The sequence below is a fragment of the Accipiter gentilis genome, chromosome 22 (assembly GCF_929443795.1).
Source record: "Accipiter gentilis chromosome 22, bAccGen1.1, whole genome shotgun sequence".
Taxonomy (NCBI): domain Eukaryota; kingdom Metazoa; phylum Chordata; class Aves; order Accipitriformes; family Accipitridae; genus Astur; species Astur gentilis.
In genome coordinates, this window is record NC_064901.1 from 14,036,982 (window position 1) to 14,056,728 (window position 19,747).

Sequence of the window (19,747 nt, forward strand, 5' to 3'; positions counted from 1 at the left end):
CCACCGCCGTTATACACCACCCCCCCCCCCCCCCAGCCGCCCCGCGGCTGCCCGTTAACGGCGGCCGCGCGGGGTTTTCCCGAGGCCCACAAGTGGCGCGCAGGCAGCCCGGAGGAGCGGCGCGGCGCCGAGATTCCAGCCCCCCCCTCGAGCGCCGCGCTGCCGCGCCGGCAGCCGCCTGGCCGCCTCCCCCAGGCGGCCGTCTCCCGGCGGCCGGCACCCGGCGTGCGGAGCGGCCTGCGGGCAGCCCCGGGGCGCCGGCGGGCGGCTGCGCTCGGCCGGCCGAGCGGCGGGGAGGCTTGCCCGGGCGCCGCCGCACGGCTCGCAGGGGTGGGAGGTCACGGGGCAGCTCCGACCGACCGACCGGCTCCCTGTCGAGCGGGGCCGGTGTGGCTCGGCCTCCCGCCGCGGCCGGCGAGCCGCCACGTTAGCGTCACCGTGACGCGGCGCAACCGGAGCGGGCCGTCACCTCCCGAAACGACCGGCTGGCGCACAGCGAGGGTCCCGGCGAGTGTGACGGGCCGGAGGCTGGGAGGGCGAGGGGTGTGATTTGAGGCTGACCGAACGAGCGAGACCCCCGGGACGGGTGCGAGGAAGGAACGGCTCGGGGGCAACCAGCAGCCGGGTGGGCCAGGGGGCACTTCACACCCGGGCTTGAAGCTGCTGCGGGGGCGGATTCTGGAAAAGGGGAGTTTTCCGGGGCCGGTTGGCCTGGGGGCACGCAGAAGTAGCATTTGGTCTGGCGCCTTTTCCTGTTTCTCGCGAGGAAAATGGCTTTCCTTCTCCTCCGTGGACGTAACACTAGGGGAAGAGAACGCCTTACACCCAGACGACGGGGGAAATCTGCTCTCCGGCCGAGGGGTGCTTGAGCCCCTGAGGAATTCCTGCTGTTCGCTTAGGAGCTCAGGACCGCATTCGAGAGAGAACTGAAATACCGTCTTGCGTTATCGTGCTCATCGTGGGGGTGGTGTTTCATACGTAAAACAACACTTCGTAACCGGAGAGTCTAGGCGCTCCAGAAGTCCTTTTTAGAGTTTGCAAGCGTTTGCTGTCCCTTTGCAGGTGAAGCAAGAGGCGGTAGAGGGTGCTGTGATTGCGCACACGGAAAGGAGACTGCCTGGAGAAGAGGGAAACAAATACTCAAGAAGCAGGTCATCACAACACGGCCATGGTTCATCAAAATCTATCAGTTGATTTAATAAACTCCGTCATCTTGGAGTCAAAGGAAGTGTAGAGATCCAACGCTGCCTTTCCCTGACTGTGGATGGTATTACCCTCCTGATGGTTTTTGCACTCGTATTATTTGCAGTTGAGGAAGAAAGACTTCCGAAAAATAAATTTCATTGTTTCTCGTAGCGTTAAAAACTGAAGTGAGGAATACCTCTTATTTAAGTCTTCTGAAAAGAGGCATTCTAAGGGGGCGTCATCAGGGCCGTGGTCGGAAGCACTGACGGGCCAAAGCCTCGCACAGCCGTGGAAAGCGATGGTCCCTGCCCCTGAAAGCTTACAGTCAGTGTCCACAAGTGAAGGCAGGTGGATGCAAGGAGTCATTGCTGACACGTACTTCCTCCAACCCTGCCCGGTTGCAGCAGCAGTCACAACAAACTCCTAATTACAAGAGGTTGTTTTGTCAGAAATCAGAGTAGGGTCGTCTTTGTAAGGGAGCTCTGAATGAGGAGGATGCAATAGCATTGCAGATTTTTATAGGCAACTTGTGAAAGAAGAGCAGAAATGGAAAAACTAAAACAATTGCAACATAATCCTCCTTGGAAACTACCCTGGTCACAGACACTGGAAGGCAGAAGGAGTGCATTTCCACTCGTGCTTGCCAAAGGAGAAGATGGGTGGTCTCATAGCTGAAACACGGGGACTAAACTCTCACCTGAATTCTGACTCCTGAATTCACCAGGGAAGTCTTGTGTTGCCTTGAGCCGGTCTCCTAGCTTCCCTGTACCACAGCTCTTCTTTCATAAAGGTGGAGAAAGAGAGGTAGTTATTCCCTGTACCTTTTATGCAACAAAAAGCATCAGTGCCCGTGGGACGGGCACCGTGGAGATTTTTTTCCCCCTTTGCACAATAATCTCAGCCCACTATTAGGAGCTACTTGTGTTGCTGAGGTGTGCCTTCGGTACAGCGTGGACGTAGTCGTGATACCTGTAATGCCAAGCTGCTGGTTCTGCTGTATGCTGGAAGAAGGGACAAAGGGGAAATCACTGTAAAGAACTCCAGAAAGTTGCATAAAGTTTACATTTTTCAAATCTGTTGTTTTATCAGGAATTTTTCTGAAAATATATTTGTCTCTCTGCTTATAAAAGAAATGCCTCCACTGAACTGCGGAATTTCGTTCCATAAGAAAGAAGGAGGATTTGTGTGTGTGTGTGTGTGTGTGTGTGTGTGTTAGCTTATCTTCCTGATCTTGAAGTTGTTTTTCAAGCCAGAATGTCACAATTTAACTGGGGGAGAAGCCTTCATCACAACTTGCAAACAAGGTGAAAATGGAATATTTTTAACGATTCTTTTCCAAAAAATAGATGGAACAGGGGAATGCTGACATTGCTTTACTTTTGCCAAAGGCTGCCAACACTCAGAGGGAATAAGCTATTCAGCTGGCGAAAAAGTGCTGAACAAACACTGAAGGAGCTAAAGGGATACTCCCAATCATGATATACTTGCTTTTCACTCTATCTCCTGCCCTAGTCTAATGCCTTCCCCCTCACCCCCTGCCCTCAGAAGAAAAAAAAAAAAGGGGGGGGGGGGAGAAAAAAACAAAGAAAAGTCAGGTTGGATTAAAACAGTAGCAAGAGGAATTGGTGGATCCTGAGAGTTGGCAGGGGCATTAGTATTTTGTAACCTGATCTGTCATGTGACTAGAGCCAGGCAATAAAAATAAGTCTCCTACCAGCCCTCCTGTTTGCTCAACTTTATTATATGGTGTCAGTAGAGAACGACTTTTTTTTGGCAAAAATTTAGCAAATGAAGCCACCTGAATCATTAAATCCTGAAGGAAATCTGGCAGAGAACTGGAGGAGGTTGTTGCTGCGCTTCCAAGTTTTCCTGGAAGCAAGCATGTACTGAAGAGAAACGGAGAAGGTGAAACCTTCTCCTCTCCTAAATGTGGTGGGAGGGGCAGGAAGCGGAAAAACAAAATTATTAGAAGTAAATTAAATTCTTGATCAACCTTAGTAGAGGTTGGCAAAGATCTATTTCAATTAGCTAGAAGAGATTACTTCTCATTATGGACTACCTCACACACGCATTCAGCTGCTGCAGACCACATTGAGCAGAAATGTAATAACATACTGTAAATTACAGTTTGCTCACCACAGTGCTCAAGATGAGTTAATAACAGATAATGGCCCACAATTCACAAGTGGATCATTCTGGTAATTCTCTTTGATCTGTAAGTTCAAGCACACCACGTCAAAGTATAGCTATGCACAGGAAAAAGAGTCAGTGTTACAGCAAAACCCCAGTAACAGCCTCCCCCCCTTTTACAAGTCTATCATTAGCACTGTAAAAACAGAGATGCACACCTCACTGCCTTACTGGCCTCACCAGATCTGAGATTAATGGGCAAAGGAAAAGCCTTCGAGAGCCAACATTTAACAGCGGCTGCTTGGGCAGAAAGACTATTAACCCTGGAATAGCTACCAAAACGTCCCCAAGCTCTGTGCCAGGGAAGTAAAGAAGAAAAGTTTTAACAAGCGCAATGAACGGTTATTCTTTTTTTTAGTGCTAGGTGGATTTCCAACAAAGCTATTAGCAGGTTACGCGGGTACAGGTGAACATCAGTCCCAAGATCGGGTCTTAACCTTCTTTATAAGTGGCCCCTGTGAAAAAAAACCAAAGGACATGCAAGGGGACAATGCCCAGAGAGCTGTTGAACAAGATAGATATAGAGGCACAAAGCGGTGTTATTTGCCTGATCAGCCGGTAACCATGAAAAAGAGAGACATTCTGAACACCTTATAGGTTCAGAGAACTAACAAGGCATTTTTGAAAGATCTTTCCGAGACCAGGATATGCCACCAGAAAGCTGCTGAGCCCCTGGTGAGAAGGCCAACTTCCAAAGAGAAGCTCTCCACAAGAAACGGGAGGTGTTCTTTCATGTCTTAGGAACCAGTTCATGTACCCTGAGCTCTTTCCTAAACATGTCTGTTCATCTTAGTGAGTTCCTCCTATTTTAGTTAATATTATGTTTTATTTACACAAAATGAGTTTCAAAGATAGGTTAAGTGTAACCTTGAGTTCAACAGGCACTGACTTTCGTTGTGTAATAGCAGCGTTAACGGTGATTTATATTTTGTGAGGGAGACCAGGAAATAGATATAGATATGTTTCTTAAAACTCTAATGCACCGCATTACTATTGTAGTGCAAACCAAAGCCCATCTGGAGTGCGACACAAAAAGATTGTTTGTTGGAAAAGGGCTTCATGGTTTTGAAGTATCGTCCAGATTTGAGAGAGCTGCTCTGTCAGGGAAGATAAGGGATGTATATTTACCGTCTTGTTAAGTGTCTCTCACATGCTCAAAATGGTTTTGTGACAAGCGCCCATCTCACAAAACAAAAATGGAAAAAAAAGGCCAAAAGAAAGGCAGCCCCGATGCGGAATTGGTCATCTGTACAACTGATGGTGTCACCTGTGCTCTCTAGGGAAGCCCTGTGGCACGGCTCACCCTGGGGACGATGCAGCAGGGAGAGTGCAATGGCAGGTACGTAATGCATCCATGAATAATGCTGTAGTGCACGACACGCTTCTGGGAACGGTGAAATTAAAGAGGCAATTCGGTTAACTCCCAGAGCATGAGGAAGGGCCTAGGGAGAAGCAGCAACATGCCACCATATGTGTTTACTTTTGAAGGACAGGGCAAACAAAACACAGTCTCACAGATCTCCAAAACCAATGCAAAACACTGCAGTACAACGGTCAGATAAAAAAAACGAGAGCGCTGCGTTACGGGCATCCAGGCTGTGTTTTGAAGGTACGTTTGTCCTATTAACTTTCAGTTGTGAGCAGAGCAGAGGGAAGTGTAAGAACAGCCTGTTCTGAAGGAGTGCACCTGCGAGGTGACACAGCCGAGCTGTCCCATCCCGTCCTGTCCCCGCAGCCTCGCCGGTTCTCGGTGGGCGGCTGCCCGCTGCTGCCGCTGGGAAGAGACCCCGCGCTGTGCGCACACGCGTGAACTAGAGACTGCGTGGCCGAGAGCGCTGTACCGCCTGGCGGAATGAGTCTTTAGAAGTGACTTAGCGATAGCATCGGGTTTGAGTCCAGATTAACGAGACACTCATGTAGAAACAAACAAAAATGTATCAGAATGCGCTCACAGCCTTACAACCCAGAGATGTCTACTGTGGCCGAACTCCCAGTTTATCTTCTCCATGGCCAAAATTATAGTATCTTGGTACTTATACCTGATATTATTTGTTACTCTTAAAACTAATGTATTTTAAATTTTTAGGGATGTGAAATTAATTTTCAGTGTACACCTCACATATTTTTTGAGGCTTACAGGGCTACTCAAATGGTGGACCTCGGTCTGTGTTTGAACCCCAAGTTTTGCAAGGCGTTCAGGCATGTTCCCTCTACTTTGGAGTATGAACTTCCACACAAGGGACTCAAAGACTTTCTGAAAATAAACCATCAAATTCTTCTGCCTTGCAATCCCACTGGCATCAATGCAGCCATAGCAGTATCCAGGAGGTCAGAATTTGGAAGCTGTTAAAGTAACTCTGTCTTTGGAGCTGTAAACTATAAACTACAAATTCATTGGAGTTAAAACTTTGCTATTATCTTTAAACCAATTTTGTGATATGAGCTTTCAGCGTGTTTTCAGTGGGTCTTTGTAAGTCATCCATGAACTCCAGTGGTGCAGGATCAGGCCTGTACAGTATGATGCACCTTCTGGGTGCTCTAGAAAAGATATTTACCAAACCTCACAGCTCATCTCTCCAGCAGGAAGAGGGTATATAGTCATCACTTCATTTTGTATGGCAGATTTCTAAGCAGACACACAACGTCTGGTTAAGAGCTGTGCAAAGCATCAGGGAGGTAATTAAGTTGGAGCTCAAGAGTAATGAGGTGACAGAGATTGGGTTGAGCATCATTTCTTTCACGTCGATGTGTCCTACTTTCAGAAACACAGAAATGCAGTTGTGAAAAATTTCCACCAGACGTTCCCAGTGAGGTTAGAGGATATTTTTTTTTTTCTATGTAAGTATTTAAGAGACAGAATGAAGAATATCACATCATGTTAAAAAAAAAAACAACCAACCAAAGCAAGTCAATGGGAATTCTAGGTCAGCAGAATGTCACCAGGGAGGACAACATTGTCCTTGATATCAGAGAACACCAGGGGATGTGTAATTAGAAAAGGAGCCGCAAGGTCTTTGCTATTCTCCATTTGCAGTCTTCCTCAGAAGGACAGAAACCCAAGCAGCGTATATTCTTTTGATACCACGGGGTGTTGCTGTCTCAGGAAGAAAAGGGTCACCTTCCACCTCACCAGCACTGTTTCCTGCCTCTGCTGAGGCCACCCAGCGAAGCGAGACCTGGCTGGACTTCTGAGATTTAAGGATCACAACACAAGCTGCAGTGCCTGTAAAACAATAGTTTCTTCACAGCTCGAGTGAGGATGTCTGATACAAGAGCCGCACGGCACAACAAAGAGACAATTAAGTTAGCTACCAGATGCGCGAGGTGACAGGCATTGGCTTAGACATTATTGCTCTCCCTTCCATAAGCCCTAATTTTGGAGAAACAACACAGTTTTGACCGTTAGCACCAGACATTTCCAGTATGACTCCCTTCTCATAAGAGCTGCCACGTGTACCTGCTTATTCAAGCTTTACTGGTATTTCTTGCTCTTCCCTAATGCTCCTCCAAATGTTCAGACACTTTCTAGGAACAGGGTGGCGTGGGGAGGCCACTGCACAGCCAGCAGCTGCCCTGGGTTCGCTGGGTCAGCGGCTGGAGGAAGCGGTTTCCTGTTTTGCTGGTGCTCAATGCCACTTAACAATAGGGGGAAAGAAAAAACTGCAGGCTCCAAGCATTGCAAAACTGTTTGCTACATGAGCTGCCCGCCTGCCTCCCCGCTCTGCCCCGGCCGCCCCCCATCTCGCGCGCCCACCCCGGCCGGTGGACGGCAGCGGAGGAGAGGAGGCAGAGGCACTCGAGGCTGAGGTAACGGGGGCTCGAAGGCATCGCTGCCGTATAAATGGCCTGGACCCCCTTGGCAGCGGGTCTGAAACGGCAGGCTGAATATTACTAGTTTGTATCTTTCCTCCGGCCTCCCGTGAGAGAGAAAATGAGATCCACGTGCAGTCCTTCTGGAGCATCAGTGTCAGCAAGAGTCACTCGTGCCTTCCTACAACACCTAAAACGCCTCGTCCGTCCTAGTAGATGGTTTTCAGCACCGTCCTGAGATAACCATTTCCAGCAGTGGCCAGTTCATTAGGGCGGGAACAGAACTGGCAGAGATTCCTCACTCTGCCTTTCTGAACAATGTCGTTCTCCTCTAATGGTTTGCTTAGCGCCAAATCCTTAATCCACTCTTATCAGCTCACAGAGCGCTCTTACTTTCCTACTCTCCTCCTACTGCCTACACACTCGGGCAGCATCCCTTGCTACCATGCCAGAGTTTGGCTCTCGTGATCCCCGTCCGTATCCAAATCCTACCTCAGTGGCTGGCCTTGTCTTTCAAAAGCATCTTTGGAGATTAAGGGTTGCAGGGGGTAGCTCTGTAAAGCAGATTAAACTAAGCATTGTAACTGCAGCTGGAGTCACTCAGAAACAGGAAACACAGGTACCCAAGCTGTAATCTGAGTTTGTTGCTATCCCTGTCCCTTTATTTCTGCCTCCCCCTCTCTGTTTCTGAATACATCGTCTTCAAAGGCACACAGGGCAGCAGACAGGAGCCCCAGGCAGATTGGACGTCACAGGCTCTTTGTTAGTGCTCAGGCTATAGAAATCCCAGGTGAGTCACCCCTGTTTGCAGTAGCAGGTAACCCAGCCGTTGCCAATCAAGCTCACAGAGACTTAAATGCAACCCTGCCAAGGAAATTCTCAGAAGCGATGCAGGTATAAATGTAATTCCTTTGTTATTCGCTGTAGCCTCAAAAACCTGTGACAACTGAGGCCTACAGCTTTTAAAGTTCAGGAGTGGCATTGCTTGAAGATATGGCATGCAAGTATTGCACTAGGTTTACAGAGTAGTGTGCCAGAAACCTCCGTATCAAAGGATTTCTTTTGTTAAGGGTTTGTTTTTTGGTTTTGGTGTTGTTTTTTTTTTTCTTTTTAAAGGGGAAATTCACCTAAGAGACCCACCTGTTGGTTTTGTTTTGGTTTTGGTTTTTTTTTTTTTCAGACAAGTTGTGATTGGGTTATGGTGTCAGTAAAAAGCAGGAGAATTTCCAGGACTTGAACTGCCAAGCACACAGTGGAGTTTTGCATAGAACTCAGTCAGTGAGACATAGTAAATGTAGGGCATCTATCATGCTTAAACCCTATAGTGACCCAATGGTGTTTGATCATCATCTGAACACAGCAGGAGAGCTAGAACTCCACTGGAGGAAGATTGCTCTAGGTCTTTATGAAGAACATCACAAAAAGGATATGCTGAAGACCAAAAAAACCACTCCCACAAATCCTAGGATGAAACTGGCTTTATCTACACTAAAGGTTTACCTAACTTCATTTTGCAATCAAGGTGTGATGTTCTCTCACCTTCATCTTTTCTTTCTTTGTTCTCCCAGACAAGAGTATCAATAACACAAGTATCTGAGAAGGCATCTATCATCTGTCATACGTGTTTATATATCTGTGCCTACTGTGTGCAGCCTGGAAAAATCCCATAGTGCTCTTGAGGGAGGATAAAGAGCACAGGGATGAGCAGTGGCATGACACCAGCTACACATGGAACAGCCGTGTCTTGAATGTTGTGTTGCACTCAGTGCTGTTAGGACAAGTTAATTACCAGGTTAGAGGAAGATAATCAACGTAGGAAACAACATCATTATTCAGCAAGACATCAAACGCTATGCTATCTTGGGTGCCTGTTACTCTTGCTCGACCAGTTCAGTTGTTACCAGTGTATTAGTCATCTGACCACGCTGAACATCAATCTTTCACTCCTCATTACTCACTCAACTACAAGCTACAGTATAGGCTTGCTCTATCCTGTAATTACAATATATAGCTGTGCTATAAAATCTATTATGTCTAGAGGTCAGACTCAGAAACAAATTAATTAATTGCACTTTCTCCACTTCTAGGCTAAGATAAGATTTTTTTGCTACTTTTCAGTAAAAGGCTCTGCTTTTCCGTAACACAAATGGTCTGCCATAATAAGCAGCTTGTCAGCAAGAAACTCTTCACACAGAGGCAAGCAACAGGCATTTTATCATCACAGGGCACCTGATTATCAGTATTATAAAGTTATCTTTTGGCAGAGAAGTCTTGGCAGCAAACAGCCTCTTCAATCTGAAGGAGATTAGCCGTTCTGCACCGGGCCAGTGCCAAAGTGACAAGTCAGCCTCTCGGTGCGTGCCGTGGCGGAGCGCTGCACGGGGGACGCGCCCCACTCCACGAGTCGAGTTCTTTTCCATTCAGCTTGGTGACAAGGGTAGCACTTCATGCCTTTCAAAGGCGTACAAATTGAAACGCTGGATTTAAATGGGATGGTATGATTTGCTGGATGGCAAATGCCGGGATGGCCTTTAGACAGTTTGAACACAAGAGTCTGGAGAAAGCTAATATTTTGGTGGCTCTGTAAATAAGGACTTTCCCACTCCAGGGAGGACAGGACTCCAAAACTGGTTCCCCAAATTCACACTGCCTAGGGATCAGTAGCGCAATCCTCCCAGAGATCGGGACTGCAGCATGGCAGGAGAATGCACCCTGGGACAGGTCTCGTGCTCGTGGGGGCTCTGGTTAGACAGTGCAGGTTCAGAGAGGCAACAGCGAGACAACCCTGCCCCGGCTGAGGAAGATGCTCGTTCTCCCAGGAATGATTTTGCCTTTTCTTTTTCTGTTTTCCCACGTACACTTTTTCTGGGGGGTGTTTCACTTCCTTTTTACTTCGATTTTTTCCCTCTTGTTCCCCTGTCTGTCATCTCTCTCCTCCCCATCGCTCACTTCTCTGTCACAAGTTGCTGTTCTTTGCTATCCCCTGTCAGGTACCTGGCTGTCACCCGGGATGGTTTTCACTAATCAGGGCGGTGACTTCGTTAACATGGGGGCGCACCAGCCCCCGCCCCCCCGGTGCGAGCCATGGCACTAATGCCAGAGCTGGGGTAGCCATGGCGCGATCGAGCTTGGAAGGGGAATCTTTTTGCCATTCAAGACAGGACAGTTCTTACATTGCAGCAGCACGAGAAGAAAGGGCCCTTGCTGAAGGGAGAGCCGTTGTGCTGCTTGTGGTGCAGCGTGGGGTTTTGGTGCAGTGGGTCTGGGTCACTGTAGGAGTTAGGCACGCCTGTATAAAACAATGGTTCCTTTCCCAAAGCCCTCGCGGTTTAAGTGACTTTCATAAGCTAAGCATGTTCAAAATCTCTAGTGAAAGCTGCCATGCATTCAAAGAGCGAGTTGGGGAAGTCCCGCTCTCTGCAGAATGAAAGTCCCATCTCCCCGGGTGAGGAAGAGGACATCTATCACTTTCTCTCCTTTTCTCCACTGTTTTGGTGCTGGTCGTAAGCTACAAAACAAACCCGGGATTTCAGGGAACATTCACTCTGCAGCTTGTTCTCAGCTGATCCTGTTGCAAGGAGCAAGTTCCTGGCTGATTCACGAGCAGTAAAAATAAACACAGTCTGGGGAAGGCAGGGAGGAGGGAGGGAGACTGGTGGGTACGGAGGAAAAAGTAGGAGCTACAGCAGCTGGTGTTTTCTTTGCTGGTTCTTTTCAGAGGATTTAGGCAGGTTGGAGATGTAAGTGATTAATGGAGAATGATAACACCTCACCCCCCTCCTCCTCCTGGAAGGAACACGAGTCTTTATGCATATCGCTGGTCTCTCAGCTTTAACCTTTCCAAGATTTACACACTCCATCCACTCCTATGCAGTGCTGTGGGGCTGACAGCACATCTGGGTGTATTAACTGTACGCTTTGCGGTTTTTACAGATGCTTAGGGTTTGTTCTCAATGTTTGGAAACGCTGCACTCAAAGCCCTGAGACTTCCCCCATGGAGCTGACCAGACTGAAGACGATGAACTGCCACACAAACTTGAGACTGGTTTTTTTTTTTCTAGCCTCTTCTTTCTAGCCTCTTCTGTGCTTGGAGTAAAGGGCACAGCTAGATATTGCTGAACCCCAGTAAAACACGCCTCCACAACAGCTCCCAAAGCACATTTGGAAAGAACGTACGAGTAGCAGAAATCCTCTTCTGTCCCCCTCCATAGGTATGTCAACTGCTCTGCCAAGTACACCTAGGGATCCCGCCCTCGGCTCTGCTCACGGGTGATCATATCACGGCATGCTTCTGTTCTCTGCTGCGTGGTTAAGAAGTTTGCTTTCCTCTTGCCTTTCTTGCACTGGAGAAAAGCATCCGGCAGAAATAGATGGGCAAAGGTGCATGCATTGCTTCTGCCACTGATGAAAAGGAGTTGCAACAGAAGTTTCATGTTATAGCTTAAGGAATTGGGTTCCCACCAGGAACAGCGTAAGACAAAAGTTAAGGAGCTTTTATTATCATTTGTCTTAAGCAGGGCTGATGGTGGCATAAAAGTAATAAAAATAATAGTAATAATGTGCTAATGAAATTTACTGAAGATGAGATGCCTCATCAACAGGATGAGTAGAATATCAGGAAAAAATCTGATGACTTCAGAAATTCACAGCGCAAAAGGTCATACACCTAGGCAGCAGGAATTCCTGCTGTAAAGACAGGGACACAGCATTTGGAAGAAACAGTGGTGAAAAAAGACCAAAATGTAGTCATCCATTCCCGGGTAACTCAGCCACCAGTGTGCCACAGCCATGGAAGAGGTAAATGCAGTCACAGGATGTATTAAACGAGATACTTGAGCTGATTAGAAAAGCATTACCACCATTGTGTAAGGCAGTACCAAAACATCATCCAGAACAACATATGCAGCGCTTGCCACCCATATTTACAAAAAAGATAGACCAGAACAACTGATGATCAGGGAAATGAAGAGTCTGTCTTAGAAGACCGTAAAAGAAACTGATTTATATAGCAACAAAACAACAAGAATGGATGAGCAAGGACAGGATCTTTTAAATATGGCAGAGGAGAAAACAACAGGGAGAGAGAAGTAATTATTTAAACTAAAGCATAACCTTAACACAAGAACAAGATGGTATAAAATAATGACTAGAGGAAAAAGCTTATATAAAAAATTTCTATTAAATTTAACAAGGGGAAAATAGAGAGCAAGCTTAGGATGGAGCTTCACAAATTATTAACAATGTTTTATGATGTGAAAGGCCCTGTCAGACCCTTTTCTCATGCAAAGTCCTGGCATGGACTTTATAGATGCATATGCATTGAGAACAGCATGGGTGTTTACTCATGGGGTGATTTAATTTTTAATGATCAGGACAAGACACTGTGAGGTACTGGGGATGAGAACTGAAACCTGTCATATCTCAGTCCCTGGTTGAAATCCAGACCAGGCTGAGTGTGGCTGAAGGAGAATTAGTGCTTTATCACCCGACTGTTGGTTGGTAGCTTCCTTGGAAAATGAGCTGCTGGGCAACTCCTAACGGGCAGTTTCCTGTGTCATGAAATCACCACTGCCAAAAGCGGTGATGGTGGCAAGGTTTTGCAGGTGATCTTTCTAGAAAGGCCAAGGATTGCCTGGACAGGGAGAGCAAACAAGCCAGTAGCTGGGTGCGACACAGTGGAGGGTAGCGGGTGGAAGTCATACAGCCATCAGCTGGTGTCACCTGCCCTGGGTACAGAGAAGGACCTAGGTGCCTATGACTGCCAGCAAAGCACTTCTTCATTTGGCTTCCCCACTGAAAACACAGACCAAGATGAGACCGAATGGCAGTGCCCTCTTACTGTCTCATGGTTGGTGGTGTCTGCCATGATCTGCCTGTGGGGCACATGCATTTACACACACTTCCCATTGCGGGGCACTGATTTATGAGAGCATGAATTATGTGCTTGCAAGGCAGCCACGTGGTGCTGGGCGTGGATGCCCCCCTCTTGGATCTCCCCAGAGCACACCACCACCACCACCACCACCACCACCACCACGTAGTCCTCCCATGGTGCAGGCTGGGGCGGGAGGAGAGGGCGCCTGGTAAAGGCTGAGCTAGTCACAAACACGCCGGAGTTTCCTTCAGTTCTAAGATCCAAGACTGGCTTTTGCCAAGACAAGTGCCGGCACATCCCACAGCAAAAGGGAGGGGGAGCGCAAGGAAGATGAGGGAGCGGGGTGGAGAGGGAGATGAAGAGACACAACCAATTATCTTTTTTTCTCCTACGCTGGTCCTGTGAGATAGGGGGAATTTATAATGCATGTACATACTCCAGGTTTTTCAAAGGCTGTCTTTAGCTGTAGATCATATTTCCAGGGGTCAAATGTTTATGCATTTTGTCTACAAGCGTAAAAATGTGTATTTTTAACAGGGAGTGACTGATCACATGAGTGAGCCAGAGTGCAAGACGTTAAAACAAAGGCAAGACGCTTCACTTCTGCTGTGAGGTTAGCTAAATGGTGTAGGCTTTGTGCCCCATCGTGACCAGAACTGCTTTATCGGTCAGACCGCAACACCTTGACCGCGTTGCATTCTTACTTCCCAACAAAACCAAACCACCTTGAACACCACCTGATGAGACTTGTTTATTAGGTTTATACCGGTTTTGAGAATTCTTACGTCTTTTGATATGTGGACACTTTCCCTGACTCAATCTGCCCACATCACTTGTTCAACTTACAAGATGCTGCAGTTGAAAGCAGCACACCACGTATCCATACAACATGTGTAAATGATGCTGTAGCCATACTGGTGAACTCTGTCTGGAAGGGCACTCTGCACAGAAGGTCTTGAACACAACTGAACTTACTGCCTATCTAGAAAAAGCGGTGTAGATTTTGTAAATAAGTTTTGAAGGATTAATGTAGTCAGGTCTTTAATGCTGAGAAGGAGAGGGGAAATTGGAAGATTACTGCATGGACAGCTCTTTACTTACTTTTTGAAAATGAGAAATCCCAAGCACCGTTCGGATGCACACCACTATGAGACTATCACTACAACCCACCGAACACAGGGTATTATCCAAACAGGTTTTTTTTATCCAGTTACTTTTCAGGAGTCACCTCACCATTCCTACATAGGGTGAAGGAAGGATTGCTGCTTCAAAACACAGACATGGCTTATGACTCATCTTTATTGAGCAAGTTTTAGGGAACAAGGTGGGATTTCTTCTGCTAAAGCCAGAAGCCTTATTAACAGCCTGCGGGGAAAATTAATAAACATTTCTCACAGAGTAAACCAACTGCTTCTCACTGCTCCTGCTTTAGTCACTGCCTCTGAGGTATACAAAGACAATTATATTATTGTTTATTAACAGCCTGCCTCAGAGCTGTTGGAGGGATGCTTCCCATGGGACGACGAGCCCCGCAGCCCTTCAGGTTGCGTGGCTCAAGCATGTAGCAGACCCAACAGGCCTCGCAGCATTGCCCGTGCTGGCTCAGCTCTTGTCTCCTCCTGGCCCCCAAGTTGCCTAGTGCTAGGCGCTTGTTTTCCATGCTCAGCCAGTTCCAGCTCTCTCCACTCAGAACTGCAATACCTGGGGCCTTTTTGTAGCTGCCCTTAAAATAGACTCACGTAGGCTGTCCCAGCTCGGCCTCGAGTGTCCTTCTGGGTAACCTACTGCATGCTACACAAACACAGGAACTTGCCAAATTACCAATTCAGCAAAGAGTAGGCTGAGGTGCGGGCTATTAGATACAGAGGATTTGCAAGAGCTGACAACATGCTTGGCACAGCACGAGGCACTAAGGAAGACAAAGCCCAACCTCAGTGTGAAACCATACCCAACTCCCATGTGTGTTTGTACAAGGCAGGCAGCTCTTGAGGACAGTGTCATGCTTTCATGTGTGTTTATACAGTGCCTAGCTCAACAGAGTTCTAATCCAAACCGGAGCTCTTAAGTATCACAGTAATACAAATTAAATAACACTAATAATATGCTTTCCTTCTGTGCTTAGCAGGTCAGGCACGAGGGGAGGACCCTTGTTGTCCTTGTTGGGAAGGACCGGGGCTTCACACCAAGCTGAGATGGATCTTCAGGCTAACCTCAGTTAGCGAGTTACTGCCCATCAGCTGAGCTGCGCTGCCTGACCTGCAATCACGTCTCCTCTTGAGAGGTGAAACATGTTACTTTATACCCAAGAGAAAAGTTAATGTCATTTATCTTGTATTTACCCCAGCTAAAAGCATGTGTTTGTACAATTACCAGGGTTCAGCTAACACTGGTATTTTAGCAAGCCACAGCAACTTGGCTGTGTCAGAGCCTATAGGGCCTTTTTTTAGAAAACAGATAAAATGGAATTAGTAGAAAAAAGCTTTCTGCAGACATTTGTTGAAAGTGTTTTCCCTAGTACTTTATAAAATAGTCAGTGCGAGTTGCTGTCACAAAATGTAATGAAAATTTTAGAACTTCTAGCAAAACATTTTACTCCGAAAGAAAATATGTTTCGGTCATTTCCATCTATTCTTTAATCCAACATTATTATTTGGCCCATTTCCCACAAGCAGAGTGCTGTACAGCAGGTAATCCTACAGACGTAAAACTTGTAACAGAGTTCACCTCCTGCCATGAGACTGTGTTATAGTGAATGAAAGCTGAGGATCTGTACGTGAGTGTGCATTTCACCTCTTCTAGTTGCAGGAGGCAGGGAGGAATTATTAAAATAATTAAACATGCACGTCTACACCATTAATTGATAACAAAATTTAACAAAAATTTGACAAACAACATCTGACCACTCACTGAACTTAGCTGACAGCAGAAAACCACCTTCACAAATAATATCACTGTCAGAAAAACATAATTGTCTACATTATCCCCAAGTAATATAGAAAATAATATGTATAAAACAAATGTGTGGCATTCAGATAATTGCATCCAACAGATGTCTTCAGTTAGCTGTTCATCTAAGGGGGATATCATTTGAGAAGAAGAGACTCCAGACACTATACAAGATCAGCATTGTGCCTTTTAGCCCTGCAAAGTTTTAAATAGAGAGGTTTAAGAAGGGAAGCAAGATTGCAATTTTGCTTATCAGTAACAGCTTTTTTTGAAGGTAAATATTGAGAAAGATGAGCAATACTAGGGTAAGATTAGAAGTATGTCTTTTGGTGGGACATTTGTTGATAAGTTCTGTAGGTAAATGCACTGGGTTAATGGTCTCTTTCATACTGTAACAGTATCCTCAGTGGGATTTGCTTCCTCGGCTGCTCTCGGTCCCCTCCCCCAGCACTGTGAAATGAGAAATGCAGTGTTTTTAATGACTGGAGCAGGAGGGATCTTGTTATTGTGGCTGCATCACCCCTCCAGGACACAGTTCAGTAGAAGTTTGTCATGTGGCTGAGCAGAAACTATGAATGCAGGTTTTATGAAGTTCATTCCCCAAATACAAAGGAACAGGGGGAAAAAAAACCCCACCGCATTCATGGCTACAGGCTGTGAGCGTACACAGTTCACAGCCTGAACTCTACATTGATCACTGTCAAGCTCCTGGGCTGCAATGCACCTGCAAGCTCTCCCCCGCTCCCCGAGCAGCAAGCCTTTACCTGCACTCCCACCTCCAGTCACAGCATCCCCCCCCCTCGCACCTCTCCTTCTTTCGTACCCCTCTTCTTTTCTAGCTGGGGGCACTCAGGGCTTTAGCGTCCCTCTGCTACCTAGCTTGGATCTGGGGAGAACTAAATCGCCCCTCGGCTTAGAGGCAAGTGGGTATTCACCAGTTAATACCCCCGCACACTTGTTTCTTCACAGCCTTGCTGCCTCCCTTACCTTGGGTATTGCTTCATTTCCTGTTTGCTTCCAGCAGCCGCCTCCTTCGCTTTAACTCTGTGCCATTACGCAGGCTAATATCAAACAGGTGGGAGAGGTAAACATTAAAAAAAAAAAAAAAAAACAAAACCAACAACCCGACATGTCCTTCCTCTCCTCAATGGGCACGATGATATTGTCAGGAAATGGGTAACAGCTGCAGGTGCTAGAAATTAGCTACGTGTATAGGAACGTCTGGAGTTTGGGTGTTGAAAACACATAGGCAGATAATATTTACTGTGAATAGGTTACTCTAAATGGGGAAGCACTAACGCAAAGTCTCCTTGAGAAAACACCCTGTGCACGCTCCTGCTGTAACAGCAGCCATCTCGCGCCGAGCCAGCCCCCCCATATGAGGGTCCGGGGGCAGCCGGGCTGGCTCCCCAGCAGCGGCACGGCTCGGCCCCCCAGCACACATCACCCCAGGGCTGGAACCTGGAAGGGGAACCGCCACGCCGCCACCTCCCTGGCTGCAACCCTACCCTGATCTCTCCCCAGTGCGCTTCTTCGCTGCGAGATTTTGGGGCTTGGCTGCAGGAAGGAGGCGGCAGTACTGGGGAAAAGCAAATGTCCTCCTGCCGTGGCAGGTCCATACGCAAGTCTGCACGTATCTACATCTTCATGTACCCACATCTGCACGCACCGGTCGGTCCAGCCTGACCGTTTGAGGTTCGTGAATTCATCAGATGCTGGGCTTTACAGGTTAGGCACTCGGTTTAACAATTTTGCTACACGAGCTGGATCGCTTATTTTGTTGGCATCTGTGTGATAATGACTGAAGGCACTCTCTTCCCTAGGAGGAAGGCAAGCAGGGCATGGCGATCTCAGAAGCTGCTCCTTTGGCTTTACTTGTTCGCTCAAGTCCAGGAAACCAGAGCCCAGAGCCCATTTCACCAGCTTTCTTTTGGAAATCAGTATCATTGTCAGGTGTCAATAACTCGCTGCATTTACTGCTCTCAGCTGCTCAGGGGGACACAGCAGAGACTGAGCCGGGTAAGGTTACTGTGTGATAACAGCAATTCTTAAGTCAAAGGGTATAACGAGGCTCTCCCTAGACGGTGACAAGCCTTGCATTTCCTATAGAAACGGGCGACTGTGCCTGTGTCTGTCCGTGCCTGCTGTGTTGCGGACTCTCCCCCTCTTCTCCTCTGCAGGTCTGGCTTCCCAGCCCCAGCCCCAGCCCAGCAGTGGTGGAGCTGAGCGGCTGTGGGCACTTGATGCTGATTAAATTCTGCTGACTGAGGAAGATGTCAAATTCTACCCAAAGCAGAGAGCCGCCAAGGAAAAGCTGCTTTTCTTTGCTTTTGACAGCTGGAGCCATGAATTTAAGCAGAGGTCTCACCTTCAGGCAAGTCAACAGCTGGGCAGGGAGCAGTCTTTCTTAAAGAGAGAGTGAGCCATATTTTCTGGAGTTCAGTGTTGCTAGGAGGTGAACGAGTTGAAGTGCAAGAGAACATTTATGTAAAAACCCAGGTGCAGCTGGGTTTTTTGTTGTCGTATTTTTTTTTTTTTCTTTTACTGCAGAAGGACCAAGTAACAAACAAGAAAGAGGAAATGAAAACAGTCTTAATTCCCACCCTTGGTGTTTCTCGTCTTCCATTTCCCCTGCAGTACGTACAAGGAGGAGACACAGCCCACATCTGTATGGGAAGTTCCCAAAGTCCTTTCCTTAAGAAGACCATGCACCACGTCACATCTACTTTTATGTTTGTGTGCTGGCTGGCCATGCTTCAAGGAATCAGCGGCTCTGTTGACCAGTAATGGGGTCTGTAAGACCTTTCCCTGTTTTTACACCTGTCTGTGCACCATAGCCACCTAAAGCTCTTACTACTGAGGAACTGCTCACTCGCCTTTGCGATGTGACCCCTGCGGGCTCAGTTCAGTGGGCAGTGGATGGGAGCTCCCATAACAAAATATCACTGCCATAACTAAATGCCCATCACTGCAGTTATTACTGGCAGCATCGCCTAAAGACCGAGGATTGAATGGTACCAAAATAGAATTAGGCTTCACACCCACACTATACTTGCTGGGTCCAAAAGAGGAACTTTGTCACTGTAGGACCAGGCTTTGTGATACCGAATTTTCAGCCCCATGGAGCAGAAGGCAGGACCCTGAGGCGGTTCAAAGCTCCTAGGAGGCAGGGACAGACCCAGCTCTGATCTATGTGCAAAGGGAAATATGTAGTGCACAGTCGCATGGCCACTGTCACATCACATAATTCATGTACGTGGTATCTTAGCAGGTGCAACTGGCCAAAAGTGTGAAGTGCAGTGATGCCTTGCTATTGTCCTTTCCTACCCCTCCTCCCCCCAAAAAGAATTAGACATGAGTTGGACGAGATGGAAAGTGCATAACTGTTTGCACTCAGGTGGTAAGGGACATCCTGGGCTCCACATGCTGATCTCAGGGATGTTTACGTACTTCATGCAATAGCCGCTTAGTGCAAAATGCAGAAGCAATCCTGAGGCAGGACAAGGAAGCCAAGGTGCTGGCTAGCGAGTGCCCTAGCCAGTAGGCATCATAGCCATAACCACTATTCTTCTCTCTGACATAGTGAATCCAATTTTCTTTCCCTTCCCTGCTAGAAAACCTACAAGAGGAGAAATGTCCCGCCCCAGTCTCTCCCCTGATCATCATAACATTTTCTAGGGAGGTGGGAAATGTGAATTTCAAGCCCTTTGGAAGGGAATTATGTCCATCTCCCCAGTACCT